The sequence below is a fragment of the Anas platyrhynchos genome, chromosome 2, assembly GCF_047663525.1.
Source record: "Anas platyrhynchos isolate ZD024472 breed Pekin duck chromosome 2, IASCAAS_PekinDuck_T2T, whole genome shotgun sequence".
Taxonomy (NCBI): Eukaryota; Metazoa; Chordata; class Aves; order Anseriformes; family Anatidae; genus Anas; species Anas platyrhynchos.
This window is the reverse complement of record NC_092588.1, coordinates 3716350-3743424: the sequence shown is the minus strand read 5'-3', so window position 1 is coordinate 3743424 and position 27075 is coordinate 3716350. Positions and strand designations below refer to the sequence as shown.

Sequence of the window (27075 nt, the reverse complement as noted above, 5' to 3'; positions counted from 1 at the left end):
TTCATCTCTGCATGCATACATGGACTTCAGCTTGCTTGGATGGACAAAGTCCCATCCCAAAAATTCCCTACATGCTTTTTGGAGCTGGAAGAGGATGGTTCTGTCTTTTGTGTCTGAGAAACCCAGGAAAGGGTGACCTGCAGAACTCAGACCGAAAAGAGAGCCCCGATTTGGGGATGGCACAAACCTGGCGTAAGTCACCCAGCAAAGCCATGAGCTGGAGATCTCCAGCTCCTATTTACCATGAGGATGCCCTTTCTAGAGATTCAAGCATGCAAGAGGTTTTGTAGACAAGAGTCCCACACAAATCCAGGTTAAACACACCCTGGCACAGTGAGGAAGCAATCCCAAACCAATCTAGGTTGGAAACGACCTTCAAGACCATCAAGTCCAACCACCAACCCACCGAGTCCCACCACCAAACCATGCCACGTCCACACATTTCTTGAACATCTCCAGGGATGGGGACTCCACCACTTCCCTGGGCACTCTTCCCCAAGCTGCCTGGGGTTGTTATGACCCAAGTGGATGGGGATGCTGCTCCAGGACATGGAGACCACCAAGCCACCACCCCAAGAATACACCTTGGAGTGGAGAAGAGCACCAAGCTCCCTTCCTAATTATTTATTTGCAGCCTGGTGGCTCCGTGGTGCACACCATGGCCTCATCCCAGCTATCTGGGGATGGACCCTACAATGGCAGGGATGGGGCTGCTCGTCCTCCCCGTACCTTGACACAAAATAAAGGGCAGATCTTCCTCGCTGCAGCTAATGAAAGGGCTTGGTTGACGAGCAGAAGGCAGGCTGCAGGAACAGCCGGTGTTCGGTGTGGCTGGGGTTAGCGGGATGCAGCTGCTAGAGTCAGGTTTTCCTAAACACAGCAACTCCCCAAGCGAAGGAAAAGGAAGCTCTGCAGAGCCAAATCGTTGCTCCACGTGGGTTTTTTCACTTGGAACAAAGGGCCTTACACACCCAGACAATGCACATCTTACCCGGACATAAATACAGCCATCTCCCGAGCGCGCTCATCTCATGCTCAACCTTCACCTTCAGTAAAAAAAAACTAGCAAAACACCCAGCTGTGTTACATCTGCTCGGCGGGTTTCGGCTCACGTAGCAGGACTCCACCAACCTCTTCTTCCACTTACGACCGAGTCCTTCTGCTCCTAGCCACGGCTCCACTGAGAGCATCTCCATCCTGACACCCCCAAAACAGAAGGCAAGGTTCTGAGGGGTCCCAGGCATTCCCACGTAGTGGTTTTGCACAAATCCACGGCGGTGCCTACAGGAAACCCACGGCCACTGTGCCCAAGGACCTGGAGAAGATGTGGGGCCATCGCAGGGGCCGGCCAGAGGAAAGCGACCGCGCTGAGACTTCCTCCAGCCGCATCCGCGCGGAAGGAAACGGGAACTCGACAGGAAAGGTCCGGGAGGAGAGAGACAAAAACAAGAAACCCCGCAGGAGCCCGACGGCCACCGGCACGTCCTGCTCCAGGTGTTGAGCTGCAAAAAGTGGGTGAGGAGTTCCTGAATCTCCCTCCACCCCCTTTCAGCACGTGGTTAAAACACCAGCTCCCACCTAAATTTGCAAAAAAGAATCGTGTGGCCCCTTATTTTATATCCCCGGTTGGCCTGAAGGAGTTTTTGGTGGTATTTAGGAAGGAGGCCAGGATGCTGGCACGATGTCAGAGCAGAGATTCGCAAGCAGGAGGCACTTGGGAGGCAGGGAGGAGAGGGAGGACTGGGGAAGATCAGATAGCTCGGCAGACAGACAGACAGACAGATAACAGCACGGTCCTCCCAGCTGTTGTGCAAGCAGGGAATGCACCCGAGGCCGGGGTAACACGATCAATCGACCCCTTTTTATCTTTTATTTGCACTTTCATTCTTTGAAGAGGCACCTACAGCCCCGCAGGTAACACGAGGTGCTGCAGACATCCCCTTTAGCTGCTGTTTGGGGTTTCACCCCACCCTACAACCCTCCCCGAGCAGCCTAAATACGGGGTGTGCAGCTACAGCTTTTTTTTTTTAGCCCAACTCCTGCTTGCACCCTAAGAGGCACAGCCAGTGGGAGACGCTCATCAAAAATGCAAAAAAAAGCACCAAAAATTCAGCATTTGGGGGAAAATGATCTGTCCCCCTCCCTGTGGGTAACTCACGGGTGATGTGATCCTGGTTTTATGATGCGGGATATCCCCTCCACCGCCTTCCCCCACCGGCTCGCGGCCGTGGTGCCGACGTCAGAGGCTTTTCCTGGCTTGGATGTGAAGGGAAAGGAGGAAAAAAAAATCCCCAAAAGAAAAAAAAAAGAAGTAGGGGGGGGCGAGGCCAACTCTGCAGGGAATGGTAATTGCACGCTGGAAGCTGGCTGCCTCCCAGATATGCAGAGAGGTTTTTTTTGGGGGAGGGTTTGGCTGATTGGGGATTGCCAGTCCCTATGATCCGGCACCCGATGCACAGGGAGCTCCAAACACTGGGTGCTGGGGCCGCTCACATCCCTCAGGGATTTCTTTTGGTGTGAGGAATCAGAGAAAAAGGATTTCTTCCTCTATTGGGACATTTCCAGGCTTCCTCGAGAGCATCTACGGAAAGATAAAACCCAAAGCATTGTCCTCGCCCCGAGGCACAACTGACCCTGGGGCTGGCACTGTCGCTTGGCCACCACGTGCCTCTGCCACCCCAAATATCCGTCGTGGCTGAACGTCTGCTCCTCTGCTCCTGTGCTTTTGAGCAAATCTAATATTCGTGGCAGGTGTCTGAAGGGCAAATGGGAAGCACTGGGAGCGCCAGCAACAGCTCATGGGTTGGGAAGGACGGGAAAGGCTGCTGAGACCTTCCCATTAAAGCCCAGCTCAAACTTGAGCCAAAAATAGCCTTTTTTTCTGCATTTTTCCCCCCGTCCACCCCGTCGGCACCCACACCTCCTGCTCCTGCCACCTCTGCAAGCCCTGACCAAAGGGCAGAGGCAGCCCTCCCTGCGTCACCGGCGTCTTGCACAACCCCACCGCCGGCCGCTTGTTGACGAAGAAGGGGGGCTCCAGGGGACTCAACCTCCCCAACGGGGCGGATTTCGCCCTGCAGGGGGTGTTGCAAGCACACGCTGTCCCGCAACGTGCCGGGGATGGCAAAACGTGGGGTAGGAGGAAACATGTTGGGGCTGCTTTGTGATAAGCCCTATGGAAAGATCTCCTCGGGTGGCATCGAGCCAGCATCGATCAGAGAAGCCGGGCCCCGAAGAAAGGCGGCTCCTCCTCCGAGTTAACAGGCAGCAGGCTGAGAGGGATTTCACGGCTCCTTGCTCCCTTTTTTAGGTTTCCTCCACCAGCCAGGGCACGTGGGTTGGCAGAAGTGGGTTTGCAAATGCTTCCGAGCCACCGGTTTGTGATGCACGGGGACAAAACCTGGCAGGGCTTTGGGCTGACCCGCTGCTGCTCTTGCGCAAAAGCCCAGCGCCAAGAGAGACGCCGTGCCGGCGTCCCCCAGCCACCAGAGCTGGCTGAGCAAATAAAGGTGGTTTGCCCTTAAATAATAAGATCAAAGGGAACAAAATGCTGGAAGTCACAGCCTTGACATCCCGTCAGTCAGGTAGATGGGGGGCTAAACTGGGAGGAGGAGGAGGAGGAGGCAGGATCAGGCATTGCTTTGGAAGAAATAGCCCACGCCAGCAAGTAGATGGTGCTCTGGAAAGGAGATGTTTTGCATAGCCACCGGGAGACTTTAAGCACTGATTTCTGTAGCAACCAATCTCCCAGATCCCAGAATCACAGAATTCAGATCAGCAACCGGCCACGTGCATTGGGGTCACCCGGCACTGAAAGCCTCCAGGAGCAGCATCCGACTTCATCGGTGGCTTTAGGAAAGCCAGCCACCACCCTGGCATCTCCGAAAGAGAAATCACAACCGTCTGCATGAGCAAAAAACCTGCTCTGAATGGGAGAGGCCAGAAATGCTTTGGGATGCTGCTGCTCACTCATCTTACCATCTTGATAGAGAAAGCAAGGGGGATGTCGTGCAGCAGTGCTGGCTGCAGTGCACCGTGCCCAGGTGATTTTGGAGAGCACTGCAGAAGGCTGACATCTTTCAGGGATGGCAGGAAGGGAAAGAAAGAGGAGATTTAAAGGTTTTCAGTCAGGAAACCCTTTGCCTACAGTGACAGAGCAGATGCTGTTGCATGTGAACACCTCACCAACTCGGGATGCCACGTCCCGTGGGAATGGTGCAGCAAGGAGCAAACCCAGCAGCAAGACGTTGCTGCCCCAAAGCACCTTTTTCCAGGCTTGTGGGACAACGTGGAGGTGGAGCCCTCCTCATCCGGAGCTTTTCAGGCTTGGAGGAGCCCCCCTGATGGCGGTGCATGCTGCTGCTCCCCAAAATGCTGAGAGATTTGCAGGAGAGCGCCTGATTTCTCGACAAAAATCCCCAAGAATTGCTTGCTCACGAGCACGCTTTGGCCTCGACTTTCTTTCGTCGGGGCTATTTGCATAAAACCGGTGCTGCCCTTAGGGAAATGCAAATTTCCCTGCAGAACGGGAAGCGTTTGAACGCGCTGGCTGCTGAGCCGCGCCGGGCAGGGCCACGCAACACTTTTTTATCACCTGAAAATTAAATCAAGGCTGAGATGCGAAAAGCCTCCCCGCCCTGCTCAGCAGGAAATCTTCCCCAGCTCCTAGGGCCGGATCCGGCAGGGACACGGGACAGACAGGACGCGGCGTTTCATCTGCTCTCTGCACGTCCTCCCCGGCCCCAGGGGGAGGTTTTGATGGCCTGGAGACACGCAAGCTGCTCCGCTCCCCGTGGTTTCAGGGACATCTCGACACCCTGGCGTGGGTGGCATTTCCTGGCCACCCTTGCTGCGCTGCAGCAGGCTCTAAGCAGGCCAAAAAGCAAACGAGCTTCCCTGGCTTGGATAAATAAAGCTGCGAGCTCAAATTCATCAGTTGTGATGATGAAGCCAGCAGCCAGCTACCGAAGATAATAAATATTTATTTTCAGGCCCACCTCCATGCATTTGGGCAGAAAACCTGCTGCAGGCTGAGCTGGGTATCTCCATCACCCTTTTCTGCTTAGGGGAACAGAGGTCTTTAGGAGCGGGTTAAATATTTGGGATGAGGGATTTCTCTCCATCTCTTTTTCTGCTGCTAAAAAGCCTGGCTGCAGCAAAGAGAAAATAAAACATAAATCTGCGGGGACCATACACAGAAATACCCAGTGCTAAGTGCTGGATCAGTTCTTCCCCTACAAAATCAGCGGTACGGAGAGGCAGCTAAAGGAGGGCATACCTATTAATACACCTGGCTGAAACCCATAGAATTTTAACTGTCTCAGCAGAAAATCCGCATTACAGCACCCTACAGGAGCCGTGCACTGAGTGCTTGCAGCAGCCAGCACAAAGGACGCCTTGCTTCTTTGCAAATGTCTCCCACAGTTTTGGCCGCACACACAAGAGCAAAACCAGCCAGGGGATGGGCAGCCCCGAGCATTGAGAGGTTCCTGGAGAAACCAAGCACCGAACGAGGCCGGATCCTCAAATTGTGTCTTTTTTTTAGGTTGAAATGGCCTTTTTTTTTTCTGTGTGGAAAAGCAAAAGGAGCATACTTAATTGAAAACAGCCAAGCAAGCATCCTGCATGGGTGGGGCAGCTCATCCCAGTAATTTCACCTCCTTCTAACAAAGCTCGACCTCCCTTTTCCTGACCCACACGGCTGTGGAGATGAGAAAGTGGCTCCTGGGTTCCCGGGTCCCGTTTAGCATCCCTAACCCTGCACCAGAGCAAGGGGTGAATATGCTGCAACATCCTTCCCGTGGGGTATTTCCTCTTCCCTGCTGGTAAATCGTGATGAGAGCGCGCTGGATGCCAACAAGGACAGGGGGAAAAGACAAGGATTGGTGAAACCACAACAGCCAGCTTTTAAACACGTGAACGCTTGCCTCATCTATGCCAGATTTCATGCAAGAGTCTGAATATTTTTCCTCCAGCACTGGGGTTTTCCTCCATCCCCGCAGACCCCAGCATTTTCTTAGGGGCTCTCGCTGGCAGCTCCCTCCCGGGTGATTGCACTAGGAGCGGATCCCGCCTTGGGGGGTGGAATTAAAAAAAAAAAAAGGTGGATTTTCAGCTGGCTCCGTTCCCAGCCCATCTGCAGCTGTCCTGGCACGGCATCGTGGGCAGCACGGGGTTGGGATGGGCGGCCAAGGGTTGCTAAACGAGCGCTGTAATTGAAGGCACCAGCACAGCATGAAAGTGCTGCGTGTTCCCAGGCAGGAATTTCCCCAGCATTTTATCAGCCTCTGGAAGAGAACAACCCTCATTCCACGCCCCCCCCACCCCATTTCCAGATCTACCGTAAACGGCATCCATCAGCTGGATGGAGCACATCCTCTCTGCAGTCATTACCCTGCCCTGGGCAGGCATTTACTAGAAACACAGCAGCAGGAGTTCCCCCGAGCTTTACCCACGGGCTGCGTCCGCTCTGCCTGGCAGTGATACCTAAAAGATTTCGGGGACCTTGCCACGAGGCTTCCCTGCAGAAAGGCGGGTGCTGGATTAATGGGATGTGGTCACAGGGCTGGCTCAGGGGTTTTGGCGATGCAGGTTTCTCCTGCTAAGCTGGACCCACAGCCCCTGCCAGCTCACAGGACCGCAGTGAGCTGCATGTGGGAGCACCACGCAACCTTCCCCTTGCTCCAAGGCAGAGGGGTGCTACCCCAAATCTGCTCCCAGCATACGAGCCTTGTACTGGGGTAGGAACAAGAGATTTTGGTGGATGCAGAGAGCTTTGAACTCACCCATTTTGCTGCCACAACTGCAGACGTGAGCACTGTTGCTGGTACAAAGGTGCAGAGAGGGGACAGGCACCAGGGCCACCGGCAGTGACACAGCGTCACAAACTCCTCACCTACAGCACACCCCGGCAATCCCTCCAGGTTGAGGCCACAGCCCCAAGGACGAGGACAATTCCCAGCAGCCGGTGCCGTGGGTGCATCCCTTTGATGATAAACCCCGGTCCTTGACCCGACCGCTTGACTAAAACAAACAGAGCTCAACAAAACCTCCACTGATTTCAGCAGATGGCACTTCCAGCAGTTCGTGGAGGGGGGAACTGCTGCCCAGCTGCCTGCACGATGCCTCTCCTGCGTTTCACCTGCGGGATAATCTTCAACATTTTATCTGCAGGAGAGCTACGACAGCTGGAGAAGCATGGAAGACCACCGAGCATCTTTTCCTTGTCCCGTTTCCAAATCCATCCCACTGATCCCATTCGTGTTAAGGACGCTTCACTTTCTGACCTACAAATGCCACTCCCCCTCTGCCCATTGAACAGATTTCCCAAGTTTCTCTTTCAGTTTTGTGTTAGATTTTAGAGATATATATACTTATACGTACTTTATAGCTTAAATTATTTTAAAATATAGGGCTGACCCAAATGGAAGAACTATTAAGAAAATCAGAATATATACCTGCAAATAGTTTTGGGGAATACAGAACAATTTTTAAAGTAAAAGAGAAAAGAAATTAATTTTTTACAGGGGAAACGGGTACCCCAAAGGTGTGCCATGAAAAAAAAAGTTGGGCTGTGGGCTGCCTTGTTGGCCTTCTCTTGTACGTAGTTCATGGCCAGCCACTGGCTTGGCATCTGGAGGGAAAAGACCAAGCCAAGAAGTTTTCTGCTCATTTGACATCATCTGGATGGGCTTAAGAGGCATTTTTTTTTCAACTTTTGAAAGTGCTGTATTGTGCCCCTACATTTTATCCCAGAGCAATGGGACAGGATGCTCAAAAGGATCTCAGGAATCCATAGCAAGCCACGTTCACGTGGGATTAACCCAGTTCAAAACATCAGCTTTTGAGTCTAACTTCTTGCTTCCAAATCACGCCTTTTTGAATGAGTTCACTTTCAGGAAGCCATCCCATGTGCTCGCCTCGAAAAATGTTTGTCTCTGGCTTGCCTCCAGCAAATCAGATAATTGGGAGTTTAGAAGTTCATAACTTGAGCTGAAGTCAGAAAGTTTCGTCTTTCATTTTCCAAAGCTGATTCACGGCCAGCCTGGCCTGAAACGTGGGCTTGCCTCAAGTTTGCTGTCATTTCAGGGTTCATTTGCAGTTTAAAACGATGCTCTGGTTGCACCCGCCGTCTCCCATGCTATCATCCAGACTCAGCACTGGCACTCATGTGCTTGGAATCATCTGCGTGGTCCCAACTCATTGACCTTTATCGAGAGAAAAGCCCCAAGATCTGCTGCCTTACTACAAATTCAGAGGAATTTCAAGCCAGGGTTTTGATATTGGGGCTGCCCTGTGCCTGAATCATCATTATCAATGCCAAACACGGGCAGAGAGCAGAAACAGGGCAGCAGAGCTGGGGAAGAACATCTTGGACTTATTTTATGGGCTCTGATGGAGAGATTCGAGCTTTTCCAGTTGCCCCCTCTACTACATTGCTACAAGAACTTAAGCTTCCTAATTTCACTGAACCCAGCTGTATTTCTGGTCTGCAAAGTAAACAAGAAGAGAAGCGAGCTTTTTGGCTCCCGTGGAAACTTTGCAATCCAAGAAAATCAGACGAAACATTCGAATCTGCTTAGGTTTGTCCATCAACAGGCTTGATTTCTTAGGGACCTGACCCTGCGTTCAAACCGACCAACGCTGCACTGACAGCAATATTTTTGGGTCCTGTGTGAAATACGCCTGCAGTGGCCCCGCTGCCAAGTCTTGCAAAAGTTCCCAGGCCATGGGGCTGCTGCTGGCAGTAGGGAGCCATCCATGGAGGTGCATCCACTGCAGAGTTCGCAGGGTTGCCAAAATGTCCTGGGTCACCAGGGAAGGGGCAGAAGCAAGGATAGACGAGCACCACGTTAAATAAATCTTATCAAATCTTATCCTGGTGGCTTTTGAAGATCTCCAAGGAGGAGACCCCACAACCTCTCTGGGCAACCTGTGCCAGTGCTCAGCCACCCGCACAGCACAGAAGTGCTGCCTGATGTTCAGAGGGAGCCTCCTTTGCTCCATTTTGTGCTCACTGCCTCTTGTCCTGGCACTGGGCACCAGCGACAAGAACCTGGCTCTGTCCCCTCTGCAGCCTCCCTTCAGGTGTTTGTACAAATTGATGAGATCCCCCCTGAGCCTCCTCCTCTCCAGGCTGAGCAGTCCCAGCTCTCAGCCTCACAGGAGAGCTGCTCCTGTCCCACCATCGTTGTGTCCCGTTGTTGGACTCCGTCCAGGAGGTCCGTGATGGATGGACAAAATTCCTGCACCCGGCTACACGGAAATATCTCAGCTGTCCTCCTCTTGGGAAATTAGCATTGAAACTACACATCTAGAGTTAAAGGATATAATTTCCTCTCTCTTTGCCCTGCCCACGGTCATCTGAGGACACAGACCACACGTAGGACATCCCAGCCCATCCTGGAGACACAGGCCTTCCCGCCCAGCAGCTGCCTTCCAGCTCCAAGCAGTGGGACGACAGCACCCAACTCCGCCTTTGGGTGAAGGGAAAAGCACCCCACAGCGTGGTGGTCACCCCAAATCCTCCATGGAGGCTTGGAGGCAGAGCCCATCCGAGGCGCGCTCGTAGCGAGGGATGAGGCATCTGGCCGAGCCCGCAAGGTGGAAAGTTCAAGTGGATTCTGTTTATTTGGCTTTGCAGAGAGCAGGCGCCCAGCCTGAACGTTGGCCAAGCACCTTCCCATCGCAGGAAGTCTTTAAATAACCACCAGTGGTCAGGGCTTTGGTTTTACAGCTCTGCTGGATGGAAACCCGGCCCTTGCCCTGTGTCTGCTTCAGCTATTTCCTTGGGTACACAAGGTAGCTGCTCACCTCGCGGCCTCCTAGGCCTTCAGCATTCCCACCAGGACCATGGGCTTTGTGAAAGTTTGCTACAAGCAGAAAAATCTCTCTCAGCATAGGTGTAAAAACATCTTTCCTCCCTTGTGCCAGATAAATTTTACTTGCTTTGCTTCTTTTTTGTGAGACTTTACTCCTTGGGTCCGCCATTGAGGCCCATGCTTAACATGTCACCACGCTTAACATTCCCCTGAAGCTCTTCTGCACCACCATAAGATGCTCCTCGCCAGTTCATATAGTTAAAACAGAGAATGAAAAATAAAATCCTCCCCTGGCTGTTGGCACCCCCTCATTCCTCCACCTCCTCCTCACTCAGGATCACCCCATCCTCCTTGGAGAAACTCCTCGGGGGCAGCCAGCGGGGCCTCTCCCGCAGTTTTTGCCAGCGGGACTAAGAGGCAGAGAACGCCCATCGCCCCTAAAAGGCTTTCTTATGTATTTACCTTGGGGATTTGGAGCCAGAAACCTTGCCAAGACCTTGACTGAATGGGTCACCCAGCAGATCCTGCTCTACAGATGGAAAGTTCCCAAAGGCTTTTCGCTGGGAAGCTGGGCTAGTTTGGGATTTTGGCAGCGCAGCCTTGCCAGGACTCTGGGGGATGGAAATGAGTTTTTTACCTATAGCTGTCATTAACAGATTATCCTAAAATGACAGCTGGCAAGAAGAAGCTCTGTAAACAAGCACAAGAGTTTTTTACAGTCGGAAAACAAGACCTTGCACTGACCTCCTCCCGGGCAGATTCACTGGGGTGCAACAAACCAGGATTTTATTTTAAACCACGCTTGTAAAAAGTTTTTTTTAAAAAAAGCTGCTTCCTTGACACTCAAGTCAGGTAAGGACACAGTGGGCTATTCTGCCTTATAAATAAGCCTGCTCTTGTGTACACGTGTTTTAAAATAAGCTTATGAAATGTAAACATGCAGGCCTTAAAAAAATTAATAATTCGCCCTCATTGAAACCATTTAATCGGGGCCGAGCCAGGCTTCCTTCTCCGCTTCAGAGCTCTGCACAGGGGATGCTAACTTAGACCCAGGAAACCCCACAAATAACTCGCCCACAAACACACAGCTCCATTTGCAATTGTTCAGCCCTCCCGTCCCTCGGAGGGTTGGGCTGGAAAAACACAAAAGACGAGCAAAATCAGGTGTTTTTCCTGAGGACCAACACTGGAGCTGCATTTCTGCCTGAGTTTTGAAGCACCGGGTTATGATGAGACGGGAAAGGGCTCCCCCCAACCCATGTGTAGCATAAGCACTTCCTACGCTGCCTATTTTCTTTGCACTATTAAGATTGATGATTTGTCTATTTGCCCCGTTCCCCTACACCCCACCAGAGGAGGCAGCCACCAGGAGGAAATCTGGGCTGTAAAAATAAAACTCACTTTTGGCTTTGGAGGAGCAGGTGCAAGGGGAGAAACTATTTTTAATCCTTCTTTTTTCAAGGAGGGAATGCCAGGAGCCCTCTGAGCGGGGCTTGCCTGGGTTTAGGAGATTAATTTGGAGGCAGCGAAGGGGTCTGACGGGTGGTTAATCTTGGTGCTGGGTGCTTGGGGCCGGAGGAGCAGACATCAAAGCATTCCTGCAGCTGCTGGGGAAAAGGGAGAGGCAGCAGCCGGCGGCTCTGCCTCCTCCCCATGTGGCTGCTGGGGCAACACGGCCCTCCATGACCAGGGAAAGCTGCTGAGATGTCTGAGCAAACTCCCGGAGCCAGATCTTCCCGGTGGATTTGTCGCATTTCCATCCTGCTGCAAGTCCAAGGGGGAGGAGAACCAGGAGGAGAAAAGCTGGGGATGTCCAACGGGAATTGCAAGCCCAATGGAGACCCACCACTGCCACCAGCCAGAGAAGATGTGTGTTGAGTTTTTTCCATGCCAGCTAGACCTGGACAAACACCATTTAGCCTTTGCTTTCACTCCTCTAATTAATAGAGACAGAGGTCTGAGGAGCAAGCCAACTTCTGGAGGTATCTCCCCATCCCTCATACTAACTACAGCAGCAGCTTGGGACACCCACATCCCTGTTTTAAGAGATTTATTTGCACACATCGATTGTGCAAGATGTAAGTTATTTTGGTCTATGCCTGTTCAGAACATCTTTCTACCTTAGGACCTTTCCAGCCACCACTTGGCACCAGATGTTAACCCAAGTCCTATCCACGAGGACAGAGTTCCTCTGGTTCCTTAAGAAACCAGTGTTTTGGTAGGAACCTTGCTTTGGTACTTTGGTATTTAGAGACAGAGAGATGTTGCCAAGACAAAACATAGTTGAAGGGAGTCAGGCATTAGGAGCAGACCCGAGTAACAGAGATAGGAGAGCACTGCATGGCTAGTTTCACCTCACTCTTGACCAAGTATTGGTTTGGGGGAATACTGCAAGACAAATACTGTGATTTGAATAAAAGCTAGAAATTTTGGCTCACTGAGTGCTACTTGAAGTTTTCTTTCATTCACTAGGGGCTCTTTTTTCCCCTGTTGCACTGACAACCACAATGGTTGGCCATCAGAGGACACAGGTTTCCCACCCCACCTTCCCATCTCTGTGGTGGGACCAACAACCCAGGAGTCAAAGGGCTGGTCCCTCAGCCCCAAGGCAGATTCAGGAAGGATCAGCCTCCTCGATGGAGAAGGCAAAGGGTAAATTTTAAGAATTTGCCCACCACAAGGAGAATACCAAATGCTGATGAGGGAGATCGCAAGATGAGCTCCCAGCAGGGGATGGTTCAAACCACTCATGAGCAATCCAAGAGTTAACATCTGGTCTTGGAGATGGAACAGCACATGAAGGGTTTAGCAGGACCTGACATCTCAAAAGGGTGGCTAAGGTGACTCTGCCAAAGGCCGGTGCTCGAGACTTCACCATCCAAGGAACCAAAGGGCCTCAGGCAGGCCGTCCCAGAGGACTTCTGGGTATGCTGCTTGAACCTCCAATCTCACTAAAACTCCGGGGACCACAGAATCCAGCTCCTGACCTTCTCCAGAGCAGAGCCAGCAGAACGTTTCCTGTTATTTATAGCAGCAGGAGAGTCTGATGGGAAAACCCCACTTGTGAAATGCGGGCCGCCTGCCATCGCGGCTCTGCGGAGAGCTGCCGGGCTGCTCTGAATTCCTGCCCGAAGGACTGCTCCACCCCTGCGCTGGTTTCACCGTGGGCAAGACCACGCCAGGAGGCTGTGCAAGACGAACAGGGGCACCTCGATCCCTCTTGCTTGGTTGCAAAGAGCAACTTGAAGTAAGGAAGCTGAGAAAAGCCGAGCATCCCAGGCAAGGGGGCTTCAGCTGCGGGGCTTCAGGGACCTGGCAAAACCCTGAGGAGCACATTTTACCCACACCACATCCTGAATGAAGTGGTCTCTAATGTTAGAGACGTTTGTCAGCCTCTCAAGGGAGCTGTGAAGAGGGCGCAGTCCCTTTGCCAGGTGCTGCCCACCTCCTCGCAGCACGGTGGGATGTGCGCTGGCATGTTTCCTTGCTGGCAGCCCTATTTCCACCACCCTGGCATGCACCAAAGGTGCTTTCCAGCTCGCTTAGTCACTCAGGTGCAGGAAAGCTGGCAGCCCAAAGGCAAGCCCTTCCTGAAACGGGACGGGCTTCGCCGCGGGCTCGGCGGGCGAGAGCCGCCCAGCACTGGCCCCGTGCGAGACGAGCGTTTGCTGTCACGCTGTCGAGGAGGAATCCCATAGCTTCTGTTCTGGGCCGGCGCCAGCGCTGGTTTCTGCTTGCTTTCCGAGCCGAGGGAAGCGAGCAGATGGGCTGTTCGCTGCCGTGAGATCCTGTGAATGAACTCGCCAGCCGCGATAGGAACAGCCGGCTCCTGCTCTCGCTCGGCTGAGCCGCTCCGGCGGCTCTTCTCTGGCTGAAATGCTGCGGGTGCACCCAAAGTAGCCACAAACACCCTGTCGTAGCCCCAAAAAAAACACCAAGCTTGGGGATTGGCACGGGATGGCGAGCAGCTCAAAGGCTGGAGCAGCAGCGAGTGGCTGCAGAGGTTTAGGACCACGCTGGGGCAGCAAAGGTCACACTCTTGCTCAGGGTTATGATGCTACGACTAAGATTCAGCTTGAGAGAAGAAATCTGAATTTAGCTTGATTATGGTCTACAGAGTCCTTTTAGGAAACCCTAAAGTGCCTGGTTTCTTGGCTGGCTCCTCCTGTGCTCCTGCCCCAGCTCCACTACTGGGGAACCCCCATGCTCTCATGGCCACTGCGCGAATCTGAGACCCCTGCACGCCTTATCCTCAGCAATAAAACCCCAACCCAGAGCCGGGGCCAGACCCTAAGCGTGTCTCCAAACACATTATGTCCTTCAGAGACAAAAGCTGAGGCTGGAACAGGACCAGCGAGGGAGCAGGAGACAGCACGGTGTGCTGCAGCATCCTCTCCACCCGAGGTCCAGAGCGCGTTACGCACCAGCCGCCTGGCTTTCGGGGGAGCTTGGCGAGCCAAGGCATCCTGGAGGGATTTCATTCAGCTCTCCGTGGAGGTCTGTGAAGAGCACGGCCAGATTTGCTCTCACGGCGCTGCCCTGGGAGATCTCAGCCGCCGTGATGGACAGGCTCCTGCTGAATATCCTCGGGCCGTTTGCCTAAAACCCCAATTAATAACCCCGCGTTTTGTCAACAAGGTCAGGCCAGCAGCGAGTCCAAGGCTTGGGGCTGGCTAACCTTTTTTCCACCAAACATGCCCAGGGATATTTTGACTCCCTGCCCTCGGGAAGTTTATTTGTGTAGGTCCTTTTCACTTCACAGCTTCCAGCAGCGGAAGGCGCTTTCTAATAGCCGGGGAAAGACTTTACGGCTGTGGCCGGGGCTCCCCGGCGCTGGAGCTAGAAAAGCAGAGCACCTGCCAAAGCTGCCTGAGAGAGTCCAAGAGGCTTGTAATTAGCCTGGGAGAGAAACCAGGGCAAGTGCACTACGGAGCTCTCACCCCCGCCGTGTCAGATGCAATGAGACCTGCAGAGAACTCGCAGGATTTCTTCTTGCTGGAGGTAAAAATGTTACTGGGGTCCCTGCGCCCCAAAATGAGAGCGATGGGGCACAACAGAGAAAGCTCTCCCCACCTTCAGCCCTTTCAGCGTCACATCATCCAGGAGGAGCAGATCCAGTGCCAGACCAGCTCAACCAACACGCAGGACCTCAGCTCTGCATCTGGTGCTCCCGGTATTTCCAAGCATCGGTGGACGTAAGGAAGGGATCCGAGAAAACAGCCTGAATTAACCTCTGCCTGGCACGGATTTCAGACTTTCCAAAGCATTTCTCAAGCCATCACCCAGGATGTGCAGGATACGTCCCTCACCTCGAGCCCACGGGGGAGAAGGCTCCAGCAGCTCCTCTTGGCGCAGACGCTTCTGCTCCAAGCAGCCCAGAAATGTTTGCGGGGATCCAAAAGGGCTGGATGAAAGGAACTCGGGCGAGCCTCCCGCGCTGTCTGGGCTCTCCTGGAAAATGATTTGCAGATGCTCCAACTGGCTGGCTCTTCACCCAGACAGAGCAAGCATCTGGCAGGCCCATTATTTAAGAGGCAGTAGTGCCTCGCACGAAGGGTGTGTCCTGGAGAGCCCCGAGATTTATTGTTCAGATATAAAGGGGCTGAGCTCTGTCCCGGGAGCACCGCAAGCAAAAGCAACGAGCTCCTTGACACAAGAGCCAAACGGCTCCCGCTTATCGCGCCTGCAATTATTTGCACAGGAAGGGGAGGCCAGGAGGGCAAAGGCACCCCAGGGTGACGCGGGGAGGAAAGGAGGAGAGAAAGCTGTGCCTTTTAACAGCAACTGGGACGTTTTCTCCGGCACATTCCTCTCCTTCCAGTAATCTCGTGGCAGCCTGGAAAGATGGGTTGTGAAACCCAATTCCTTCCCCGCCGGCAGCCTCACACGAGGACGGGATGGGGATCCACAGCACAACACTTGTAATTAAACTGGGTGGCAAGGAGAAAGCCTTTCCCATTGTGCATGTCCTCCCCAAACCTCCTGCTTCGAAGGGGGCTGAGTTTGAGTCCCCAGGTTTGAGATCTGCACAAAGCGGAGGTGATTTGAACCAGAATAAGAGCAGCAGAGGCTCCCCAGCTGGGTGAGAACCACCAAAATTTCAAATGGGTGGTCCACGGAGCTGAACCCAGCTGCTGGTGCATTTTTCCCCGTCAAAACCACTTGGGAGGATGAAGAGAAAGCAAAGCCCCTCAAGCTGGGGCAAAGGATACGGCCCGCTCTGCATGGCGCAATATTTACCTCCTCCTGAGATTTGGGCCAGGTCATGCATTTGCATCACCTCGGGCTGTCTTTGCTCAGGGCTAGGAAGTTAAATCCTTTGGGTTTCGGTGCAAATCCCAGCTGGGAGCAGGAAGAGAAGCACGGTGGGATGCACCACGACGGCTCCTTGGGGGACCTGGAGTCTCCATCCTTCCATCAAAGCCCAGCAAAGCCACGCGCCGGCCAGCGGGGCGCAGCCGCGTGCCTCTGCTTTCAATTAAAGCCATGAATAATTTTTTTTAGCAAAAAAAAAAAACCCTAAACAGAGCCCGCTAACGGCAGCCAGATGTGCTGCTCCTGGCAGCCGCAGGTGCACCTTGAGATGCGGCCAGCGGGCAGGTGGCTTTGCGGGGAAAACCAAGAAAAAAAAAACCAACGAATTTAGGGGCAGCTGCCAGCAAAGCAACTCTTGTGGGTTTGAGCAAACTGCACCGAGCTGGTCCTGGATGCCTTGCATTTGGGTGAGGCCCTGGGGCTGGAATCATTTTATTTGGGGCACGCAATAGCCCTTGGCTCCTGTTGCGCTTGCCTCTGCCAGGAAGAGGTCGGTCTGGCTGCATTACAGCCGGCGGCGATTACACGCCGCCGATGCCTCCTCGGGAGCGAGGAGGGACGAAAAGGCAAGAGAAAACCTAAACGGTTCTGGGATGGGATGTGGAAATCGCTCCTGTCTGGGGCGTTTCATAAGCGCCGGCCGTATTCCCCGAAGGACGCCGCTCTGCCTTGCCCGGCTATAAACACAGCCAGCAGCCTTCCCCGCCGCCCCGAGCGCACGGGCAAAACGCAAACCAGATGCTCCCAAACGTCTGGTCGCCGGCTTGAAGACATTTTCTTTCATCTGGTAATTGCTGCTTCCAAGGGAGAAGATCTTAAGCGGTCCTCAAGGCTCTTGAAGGATCTTATTTTCGTCCTTTTTGGACCTCGGAGCATCTTCTGCCTTGGTATCTGAGCCATCCTGCAGCCCCTATCTCCTCCTCCAAGCATCTAAAGGCTGGCTCGAGTCTCCTCAACCCCATTTGCACCCCTGGGGGCTGGCTTATGGCAAACCCACTGCAGGAGGTGCCACCAAGATGGGATGCACGATGCAAAAAAAAGCCAGACAGGGGTGCAAAATACAAACCTAGGTGTTATTTGCAGTAATTACAGTGGGAACACCTCTGCCTAAAGTCACATCACGAGGAGGTCCCCCCCATTCCTGCTGCTCCTGCTCTGCTCCTCTGAGGTTTGATGTGCCCAAGCCTGAAGTTCATTGAGGTACATTTTTGCTGAGGATTTCCTCTCGTCTTCTTCGACTTTTCTCGCTTTGACAAATAAACAGCCGGCTCTCCAAGCTCGGGCTCTTTGTTGCTTGCAGTTCCTTCCCCTTGGCTTCTCAGAAACGAATAACGGGAGCGGAAGGGTTGCAAAACACGCCCCGACCACCCCTGGCTTCAAACGCAGCGAGAAATCAAGGAAACGGGGAGAGAGGAAAGAGGAAGAGCAACCACAGGGAGCAAATGGCCAGCTGCACCTAAAAGAAGTGCTGGATGGCGAGGGAGGCAGTGAGAAAACACGACGCCACCAGCACCACCAAGACCAGCGATGGCAAAAAGCGCAGGAGGCGATGCACAACAGGAGATCCGGGCTGGAGTTGTGGTTGTAAAGGAGCCTGCGGGCTGCTCGGGGAGGATTTGGAGAGTTTAATGCTTGATGTGATGCGCTAAAACCACTGCAGAATAGAGAAGAGGTGCTCCAGGTGGAAACCTACTTGCTGTGGGGTTCTGGTTTGCTCCCAGGAATTTGCTCAGTGCCAGGTTGGCACCTGAAATCGGAGAGGAGCGAGGCTGGGAACTGTTACACCAGCAGAGCAGCTTCGCTGGTGAAATGGAGAGCCAAGAATAATCCTGCTAAGAACCGCAGAGCCCAGCTCCTCCGCGGCGATGCCAATTTACGCGCGGTTTAACAAGGGCACGGCCCTACAGACGGATGCTGCAATGACCATAAAACCCTGCCTCAAACAGACAAAGGCTGATGCAGTTTAGGTTTAGCAGGATGAAAAAAAAAAAAAAACACACCAAAAAAAACACGTAGAAATCAACACTTTTAAGTAAAGGAAAGCTTGGGGAAAATAAGGGAGCTGGCTGGTGGTCAGGAGGATGGAGAGGTTGGGCACCTGGAGAAGATTTCCAGGCAGGAAGGGGAGGAACCGAGCCCCACCAGCCAAGGAGAGGGTCCAAACCAGAAGGAGAAGTTCAGCCTCCCCAGGAATGAGCGCACGGCCTCCAAAAAAAAGTGCAAAAACGCACCCACCGGCCAAGAAAACCCACAGCAGAGCCGGTGAACGTGGCAGCAAAAAGAAAAAGCTGGGGAAATAAGATGACAAAACGGGGATTTACCATCCCCAGGGGGGGATTTACCACCCCCAGGGGGAAAGCAGAGCCCTGAGGGCAAATCCTACATTGGAGCAGGCTCAAATCGTGCTGAGTTTTGTAGGGTCTCATGCACGGAGCCTCAAGCCTGCTTGGTAAGGTTTTAATCACACCGTAACGAGTCGTGGACGGCCCTAAGCACCCAGAGGGGACCCGTGCTAGGGAGCTGTGTGCGTTTTGCTCCGATGAAGTTAAATGCCATAAATCAATTCGGCTTGGAGGAAAGCACCTGGCTCAGCCCCGCAGGAGCAGGGGAGAAATTAGCACGAGATTAGCACGGCCGGGAGCGAGCCGTCATGTCGCTACCCATGTCTGCGAGCTGCAGGGAGAACGAAGGACGTTACCAAAGGCTGCCTTAGGAAAAAAAAAAAAAAACCCTCTCCTTTGCCAAAAAGGGTTTTTGCATTGCAAAAGAGGAGAGTGCTGAGGAAAGCAGCTGAGGGCTTCGAATGGGAGCTGGCAGCTGGCGTGGGGCATCCTCCTGCAGGTCTGGGTGGTGTAACGGGGAAATTTGGAGGAAGGAGAAGCTCGGTGAGAGCTCTGCGTGGTCCAAAGCATGGCAAGCATCTCAGCATCCCTACAAATGAACACAGAGCATCCAGAAAACAGAAAATGGGTGGCAAAATGGGGTGGAAAAAAAAGGGGGGATGAAGCTGGGGGAGCAAACACAAGTCACCCAGTCCATCCCCACTGCAGGGATGAACCCTCCAGCCCGTCCCAACCATATTGGAAACACAAGCATTGGGGTGTTTTTTTTAGACCTAGGGCTCTGCAGCTCCTTTCCCGGAGGATTTGCCGGGGCTCAAAACGTTGTGGTCGTGCCCAAATCCTGCCCCGTGGCCGCACCTGCCCGAGGGGATGCAAAGCGCACCTCCACCGGGATCGAGAGGGACAAAATCAAATGAAATAAAATAAAGGCACAGCTCTGTTTTTCCAGCTGACGGGAGGAGGAGGGGAGCTTAAACGCTGCCTGGGCTTCAGGCTCCGGGAAATTCGACTTCTTGGCTTCTCTTAAGAGGGCAGCCCCGCTCCCCAGGCACCCTCCCAGCGCTAGCAGGGGGAACGGGACCTCGTCGTGGGGCTATTTGTGTAAATGTTCTGTACCGGAGGGGAGCCTGGAGAACAAGTCCCCTTTTTATAGCGTGTGGTAGGCTGGCAGCGAGCCTGCGAATGAGAAGGAATTCGGAGAGGAGCAGCAGCAACAACAACAAAAAAAAAAAAGCCTAAGGGGTTGGAGGGATTAGGTCGGGAGGGAGAGAAAAAAAAAAAAAGAGAGCAAAGTGTGTGGTCTGAGGGATGCCACTTGGGGCTGGGAGTCCGGAGCCGGTTGAGAGCACAGGGGTTGCTCCCATCCGTGCCAAAGCTCCCCCTGGGACTCGCAGGTCTCTGCCACTTCCCTGCCTTAGGAGATGAGTTTCTCCCACCTCCCCGTGGAGAACTAAGAATAAGAAATGAAAAAGAGGAGTTGAGGATTATTCCAACAGGGCCAGGCTGACAGACGGCTTGGCGGAAGGATGGGAAAGGAACCTAAAAGGAGCCGAGAAAATCTTGAGATGAAGGGGGTATGGGGAGGAAAACCCTGCTGCAAATGGGTTTTTTAGCGGGGTTTTTGCCCCAAATTGGCTTGGTTCATCCCCAGCTCAAAGAGGGGTGGTGGGGAAGCAGAGGTGTGAGTCTGGATACGGCCCTGCTACCAGCATCCCTTTGGGGATCCCTATACTATGGGGGCTACTTCCAACCCAGCTGCATTTGCACATTATCCCTGTTTTGGGGTACCCAGCCTGTCCCCAGCTGCACTTTGTTGGTCATTTTTTGACCAAAACCCTTCTTTTTTTTGCCTTCTTCGTGAGCAAAAAGAGGCTGGGGAGCGGGGCTGGATAAACCTCCCCTCCGACGCCCCCAAAAAGCCACCTTAAAAACCCAACGAAAGCGGGGGCAGCGGAGGTTACAGCTTTGGTATGAGAATTTTCATGAGCATGAGAAAAAAAAAAAAAAAAGACCACATCGCTCCAAAGTCTTTTTTTTTTTTTTTTAAAGCGAGCTTCAGGGGCTCTGGGAGAGCGAAGCTCGCTGCGAGGTTTGTTTTTCTGTTGTGCCCACAGTTACCAAGCAGTGCCGGCCGAGGAATGCATGGCAAGGGGCACCCAGCTCTTGGGGACGTGTGGGGACAGGTAGGGTGGCACCACGAGGGCCACCGAGCCCCACGGGCATCTCCTGCAACCCTTCTGGGGTTTAGGGCAAGCTTTGCTTCCAGCAGGGCTCCGTTCCTGGGTCGTCGCAGCGGGCACGCAGCTAACGAATAAAAATAATGATTTATACATTAAAAAAAACCAACCAAACAAATCTTTTAGAGGCTGGGATAATGAAACCCATTCCCCCGGGTCTCTTCTTCGCGGTGCCAAGGGTGCAGCGCGGCAGCCGGCAGCTCCCAAAGTCCTCCCCGGAAAAGTTCAAACCCTCAAATACTTGGAATTGCTCCTCGGAGGGAATTTGATTTGAGAGCCGCTTTCGTGGCAGCTGGGAATTACCACTCCGCTCTGCCATTTCCCAGCTGCTGACCCCGTTCACACGGAGGGGGCCCCTGGGTGGACACTGGGATCGCCCGGACTCGCGCCCCCATTTCCCTGCGGTCCTGCTGCATGGGAAAAAAAAAGCTGTAGGGCACGGCAGAGGCAAGGAAAATTAACTCCTGCGCCCAGCTATGAAGTGTTACCCTGCTTAGCTCGGACACTATGGGGTTTTTTAAGCCCATATGTCAATGAGAGATGAAAAATGCACCCAGCTACGTTGCTCGCCTGGAGCAGGAGTGGGGCTTGGGGGCTGTGACCCCAAAAACCCAAAGCCAAGAGGCTGGGGCCAGGTCTGCTCCGCATGCGCCGTGAACCCCAAAAGTTCCTGAGTGCTTCTCCAGCGATTTGCTAGAAAACATCCTGAATGAAAATAAAATAAAATAAAATAAAATAAAATAAAATAAAATAGGCCCTGAGGGGGGGTCCTGAGCCTGAGCTGGTGACAGGTCCTGCCTGGAGCCTGGAAGCCCTGGGAGATGCCACCAAGGGGTTGGGGCCGTTCCTAAAGCAAAACCCCGTAGCCCCATCACTCTCCCCATTGCCCCAGTAGGGTTATGGGGATGTTCTCCTCTCCTCACCTATCTCGGGGCATCTCGGCTGCTCTGCTTAGGCTACCTGGAGGAGCAGGAGCCCTATGGGAGAGGCGCAGGCAGGTGGGATGGGGCGCCAAACACCCTCGAGGGTGTAGGATGGGGGGGACCCAACCGCAGCCCACCTGTGTGGCTGCGTCCCCGGCCCCGTTCTGCTTTTCTTCTCGCCCCTGTCACGCTCGGGCAGCCGACTGTGGAAAAACACAGCGGCGAGGAGAGGCTTTGAGTGGCAGGTCGGATAGGGAAGGAAAGGGCTCGGCAGGGAGGGCAGGGCTGGAGGGACGCGGGCGTTCCCATTTCGGTGCGCGGCTCCCAAGGGTGCCGCCGGGAAGCGTTTTCTTGCCCAGCTCGGCCTCCCCTGTAAAACCCTTGGCCAGGAGGGAACGTTTTTAGGTCTCGGTGGAAATAGGGAGATGCTTCGTTAAGTCTGTAATTAAGCAGCGCCACGTGAGGGGCTCCCGCAGGGTGCTGGGGGTGGCGCTGGCTCCGCGGGTATCGCCACCCGCGTTGGGAGCCCAGCCATAAAAAAAAAAAAAAAGCCATCGGGTGTCTTCACGTAATGCTTAGGGGTATAAAAATAAATAAAAATAAGGAGAAAAAGGTCCGGGTAGGGAGATGGAGGCTGCTTAAAAATCACGGAGGGCTCTCGGGTCCTTGCCTCCGGCAATGCAGCAGGTGTAGGGGATTGCGCTGCTTCCCTTATTATTAGCAGGAAAAATAATAATAATATTTTTTAAAAGAGAAAAAAAAAAAAACAGATGCAGGGAGGATTGTTAAGGGTGAAGAACACTGCTTTGGCTCCGCAGCCAGCTCTCCCCGGGTTGAAAGGCTGCCTCGATGCCATCCCCCCCAGCACAATCCCGTGTGGGCGCCCGGTGTCCCCCCCCCCAAAGGCTTTGCGAGGCGCTCAGAGGCAGCGGCGCTGCCAGCTCCCATGTTCCCTGTCTGATTAACTGCACTGACGTCAAGAGGAAATCGCCGGGAACTATCGCAGAGATGACAGGGGACGGAGCTGCCATCGATCGGGCACGATACCGCAGCGGGGAGATCCGCGAGGGCATAAAACCCCCCCCTTCGATCCCTCCTTCCCCCACCCCTGGTCCCCACAGCCTTCCTCTGATCCGCCCGTGCCACGAGGAAGGAAAACCGAGACGCAACCAGCAGAGACGAAGGGAAAAGGATCGTTTTTAGATAAAAAAAAACACACAAAAACTCGCCTTCCAGGAAACCATTTGGATGCGGACCCCGCGCAGCTGCAGCCGGGCTCCCCCCCTGTCGCAGCCTTGGGCTCGGAAAGCAGGCGGAGGACGGAGAAAGAAGGAAGGGGAGGGGAAGAAGGGGGAAAAAAAGAAGCGCTATCACGGCCGCCGAGCTGCGAGAAGAGCCTGTTGGCAGAGTGGTCCAGAGATCAGCTGAAATGCAGACGGTCACGTGCGGAGCCTGTCTGCTCCGCGCCGGGGCGAAGTGCACACGCAGCGCTTCCCCGCGCCGCCAGCACCCGGTTTCCCCCACCCCAAGCTTTGGCCCCGCAAGGTGACCCACAGCTCCTCACCGGGGACGCCTCGCCGAAGGGGATTTCCCCAGCCATGCTTCTTTATTTTTTATGATTTTTTTCAATTCGCACCCCAGGCACCATCTCGCACCCAAAGGGATGCTCCGGGCTCCACGCGCGCCGCCCCACGGCACCGCAGCTCCACCATCCCAAAAAACACCCCACTGCAATCCTCCTGCCATCACATCCCGCTGCGTTTCACCCTAAAACACCACCTTTACACCCATTTTTACCCGTACAGAAATCAGCAAGAGGCATTGAAGGCTCCCGGCCGGAGACGCGCTGCATTGCGCTCAAGTCGGGCAGATACGGTTGGACTAAAAAAAGAGCGTGGGGCCTTTATTTATTTATTTTCTTTTTCTTTTTTATTTTTTTTTTTGTTTTTGAAGGCGGATTGCCTTTCACGCTGCCTATATTTATAGGTAGAGCTGTTGAAATTTTAAGGGCTCCTTGCCACAGGAATCCGGGCCCTTCTCGTGTTCGCCAAGTGGCGTAAACGGGTAAAACCGAGCCCGTAACGGAGCGGCGGGCGCTGCTCGCCTCCATCGGTTTTGGGATAAAATCAGAGGGAAAAGAACCCCCAAAAAAACATCTGTGTAGGTTTTTGCAGAGTATTAAGACTTGCTCACCCCAACCAACCCTTTCTAAGATGCAAACGGGGATGCTGCACCTCCAAAGCTGGGCCAACCCAACACCCACGTGGTGCCCAGAAACAAGTCCCATACTCCCAACCCCAAAATTTGCCATTTTCTTCCCCAACAACACATCAGAGATAACACCCCATATTTTTTTTTCCCCACTGACACTACAACAACATGCTACGCCCCGTCTGGATGCTAAACCTGCACTTCCCTACGGCGTGGCAACGCGCATCTATTTAAGACGAAACCCAACCCGTCATTAAGGTTATCGATAGGAGCCCGTGTTTACTGCCGGCTATTTTAATACCGAGCGCCGCTGGGTTTCAAGGCACCGATTTCCACCCTTCGCAAGGGATGATTAAGCTGGAAACGGGCCTAAACGCGGCTTTTTTGGCTGTCTTTGCAGGCATGAAGCAAAGAAATGCACTTTGCAGAGGATGCTTCTGGTGATTCGCAGTCATCGAGGCGCACGCAAAAAATGAAATTAAATCGGTGATCGAGAAAGGAGGGTGGAGGAAGCCGACCTCCAGAGGTCCCCTCCCAACCTTTAAGCATGGTGTTATTCCCCGAAAGGTTTCGCCTTTTGCCATCGGGGACGAAAAGCTCGCGGGGCTCCGGTGACACGGCTATTTTGGGTCTCGGGCGAGGGAGCACGAGGATTGCTCCCCCGGGGGGAGCGCAGGGCATTCCCCAAAGGGTAAAAGTCGCTTCCTCCACCTGACCCCGATGCCACGTGTGACGGTCCCTGCTGGGATCTGACGTCCCCCCGGGCCAGGGATTTGGCTGCTGGCACAGCCAGCACCCGGGCTGTTAACTCTGAAGCCTACTGACGACACAAGAAGCAGCTCCGGGGTGTATCCAGGTACCCGTGCCGGATGCTGGCGGGTGTGCAAAGCCCTCAGCCTTACAAACACCCACCAGCATTTCACAGCACCCTATTATCGATGATCTGACCCCAAAAAAACTATAGAATCCGACCAGAAATAGCAAAGATAGCCACAGCGTGCAAGGCATGCACCATGCAACGTTGCTCGCCCTTCTGTGCAAGGCTCTGAGCACCGCACAAACCTTATTGCACCCTGCAACCCTAATTGCACCCTGCAACCCTAATTGCCCCCCCAAAAAATTTCCGGGACCCCCTCACCGTGCCCCCCCCTTCCCACCGCCCCCTCCCGGCTCTCACCGCACCCACAGCCTCTCCCACGCGTGGACCCACCCCGTGTCTCCCCCCGCACCCATTTCCCTCTTTTTTCACCCCATTTCCCTCTTTTTTAACCCCATTTCCCCCCTTTTAACCCCATTTCCCCCCCCAAAACCCCTTTAATCTCCCTCCCCGCCGCTCGGTTCTCCCGTTACCGACCTGCTCGCCGGTTCCGGCGGTTCCGGCAGCTCCTCCCGGCTCGGCCCCAAGCCGTCCTCGCCGCCCCCCTCCCGCACATGCGGCCCCCGCCGGTCCCGGACCCGCTCCCGGTGCCGCTGCCGGTCCCGAGGCCGCCGCCGCCGCCGCTCCGCTCCCGTCCCGCGCGCGCGCCGCCGCCGCCGCTTTGGCCACGCCCCCTCCCGCTTGGCCACGCCCCCCGCCCCGCGGCTCGGGCCACGCCCCTCCCTCGTCACGTGGCGCCGGCGGCGGGGAGCCAACGGGGATGGGAAGGGGCGAGGAGGGAGGGGGCGTGGCTTAGAGGGAGGGGCGTGGTCAAGGGGTGGGCGGGGTTATGAGGGGGTGGGCGGGGCCAGCTGAGGAGAGGGAGGGAGGGAGGCAGTGAGGGAGGGAGGGCTGCTGGCCTCTTTTTGCCCTTTTTTCCCCCCCCTTTCCCCCTTTTTCCCCCTTTTTCCCCCTTTTTTATCTTTTTTACCCATTTATTTATGATTTCTCGCGGGCTCCTCCCAGCAAGGCTCATTGTGGAGACGCTGAGGGCGTCACAAGCGTTGAAGGAGTGGTGTTGTGTGGCTTTTTGGGGGTTCAAAAGGCATCGTGCACAAATAGGAGCTGGAGGTGGATATTGGGAGAGCCTCCAATATGCTTCCAATTCAAGGCTGTGTTTTCCCCAAGGGGAAAAAAGTCCCTCAAAGGCACTAAATCTGCATCCAGAACCATCTTACAAGGCTTGGCACTTCTGAGAACCCACCGTGTTCAAAGGGACAGGAGGCCACAGCCTCCACTCCTCCTCCTCCCCCAAAACCTGCAGATGTTTGATGCTCAGTGCTTCCATATGAAAAAAAAAAAAAGAGATGAAAAAAAGGATTCCGAATTTATTAAAACAACACACACTCAGAGAATTAGTAAAGAAAAGTCAGTTTTACCAATCTTAATGTAATGAGTCTTTGTATCTGGATAAGTAGAGAAAATTGAGCTTTTGCTAAATCTATCACTCTATTGGTGAATTTCAGAGGATGTTAGAGATGTTCAGTCCTCGTAAGCAATAAAACAGGCAGCTGGATAAAAGGGCCATCCACCGGCATGCCAAAATCCTGCTTTTTCCTCTACAGGGAGAGGAAAAGCATCTACAGCATCAGCCTAACCTCGATGAGACAGCAGCAAACTCACACCTTGCAGTGGAGCCCTGCAGAAAACAGAAACAAAACCGTGACTTCCTTTGCTGCCAACATTTAGGTTTTGCTCTTTGATTCCCCTCTGTGCTTTCTAAGCAAGAAAATGATCTGCTATTCACGTCATTTTTTTAAATGAAATACTTAGAGCATGTCTTTTTGGGGTGCTAAAATCATTCTGGCAGAGCTTAGCAAAAGCTCCAGAGGCTGCTGGGGCTGCTGATGTAGGACTGACTGAGAAACCCACTTGCAAATGCTTTCTTTCAAAGCAAAGAACTGAAAACTGAAGAAAAAAAAGAACAAAACCACAAAAAAAAAAACACCCCAACCGTCCCAAAAAACAGCAAAAAGAAAAGCAACTTTGCAGCTGCTTTACTTGGTTGGGTGTTTTTGGTGAAATCCTTTCTGGCTGAAGCAGCACAACCCTTGTTCCTTCCCTGGGGTTTCCCAGGTGTGATGGGGAACTGCTTTAGGCTCTGTGGGAATGTATTTGTTTTTCTGTATCCTTTACTGTGTGTGAATACAAAAAATTGATCGGAGGAACACCTTCAGGTCTCCTGGCGAGCCTGAGTCCATCTTCAGCCAAACCCTGCCTTGTTCTCAATAATATTTTAGAAAAAAACAGGCAGAGAGAAATGTTTCCACAATCAGGTCACTGCCTTAAGAGGATCACATAGGCTTCATG

At 53.6% G+C, this 27075-nt stretch overlaps 1 protein-coding gene across 2 annotated transcripts in view; it reads right to left on the bottom strand.

Moving 5' to 3' along the window:
• Positions 1–25407, bottom strand: part of PTP4A3 (protein tyrosine phosphatase 4A3) — a 36485-nt gene extending 11078 nt beyond the window's left edge. Inside the window, exon 1 of one of the 2 annotated variants that reach the window (XM_005016693.6) lies at positions 25204–25407. The gene's annotated coding sequence lies outside the window, so the exon portion shown is untranslated. Of the gene's footprint in view, positions 1–22867; positions 23025–25203 lie in introns of those variants that run through there. The other variant, XM_072034262.1, reaches the window with a different exon arrangement.
• Between the last annotated feature and the right edge of the window lie 1668 nt (positions 25408–27075).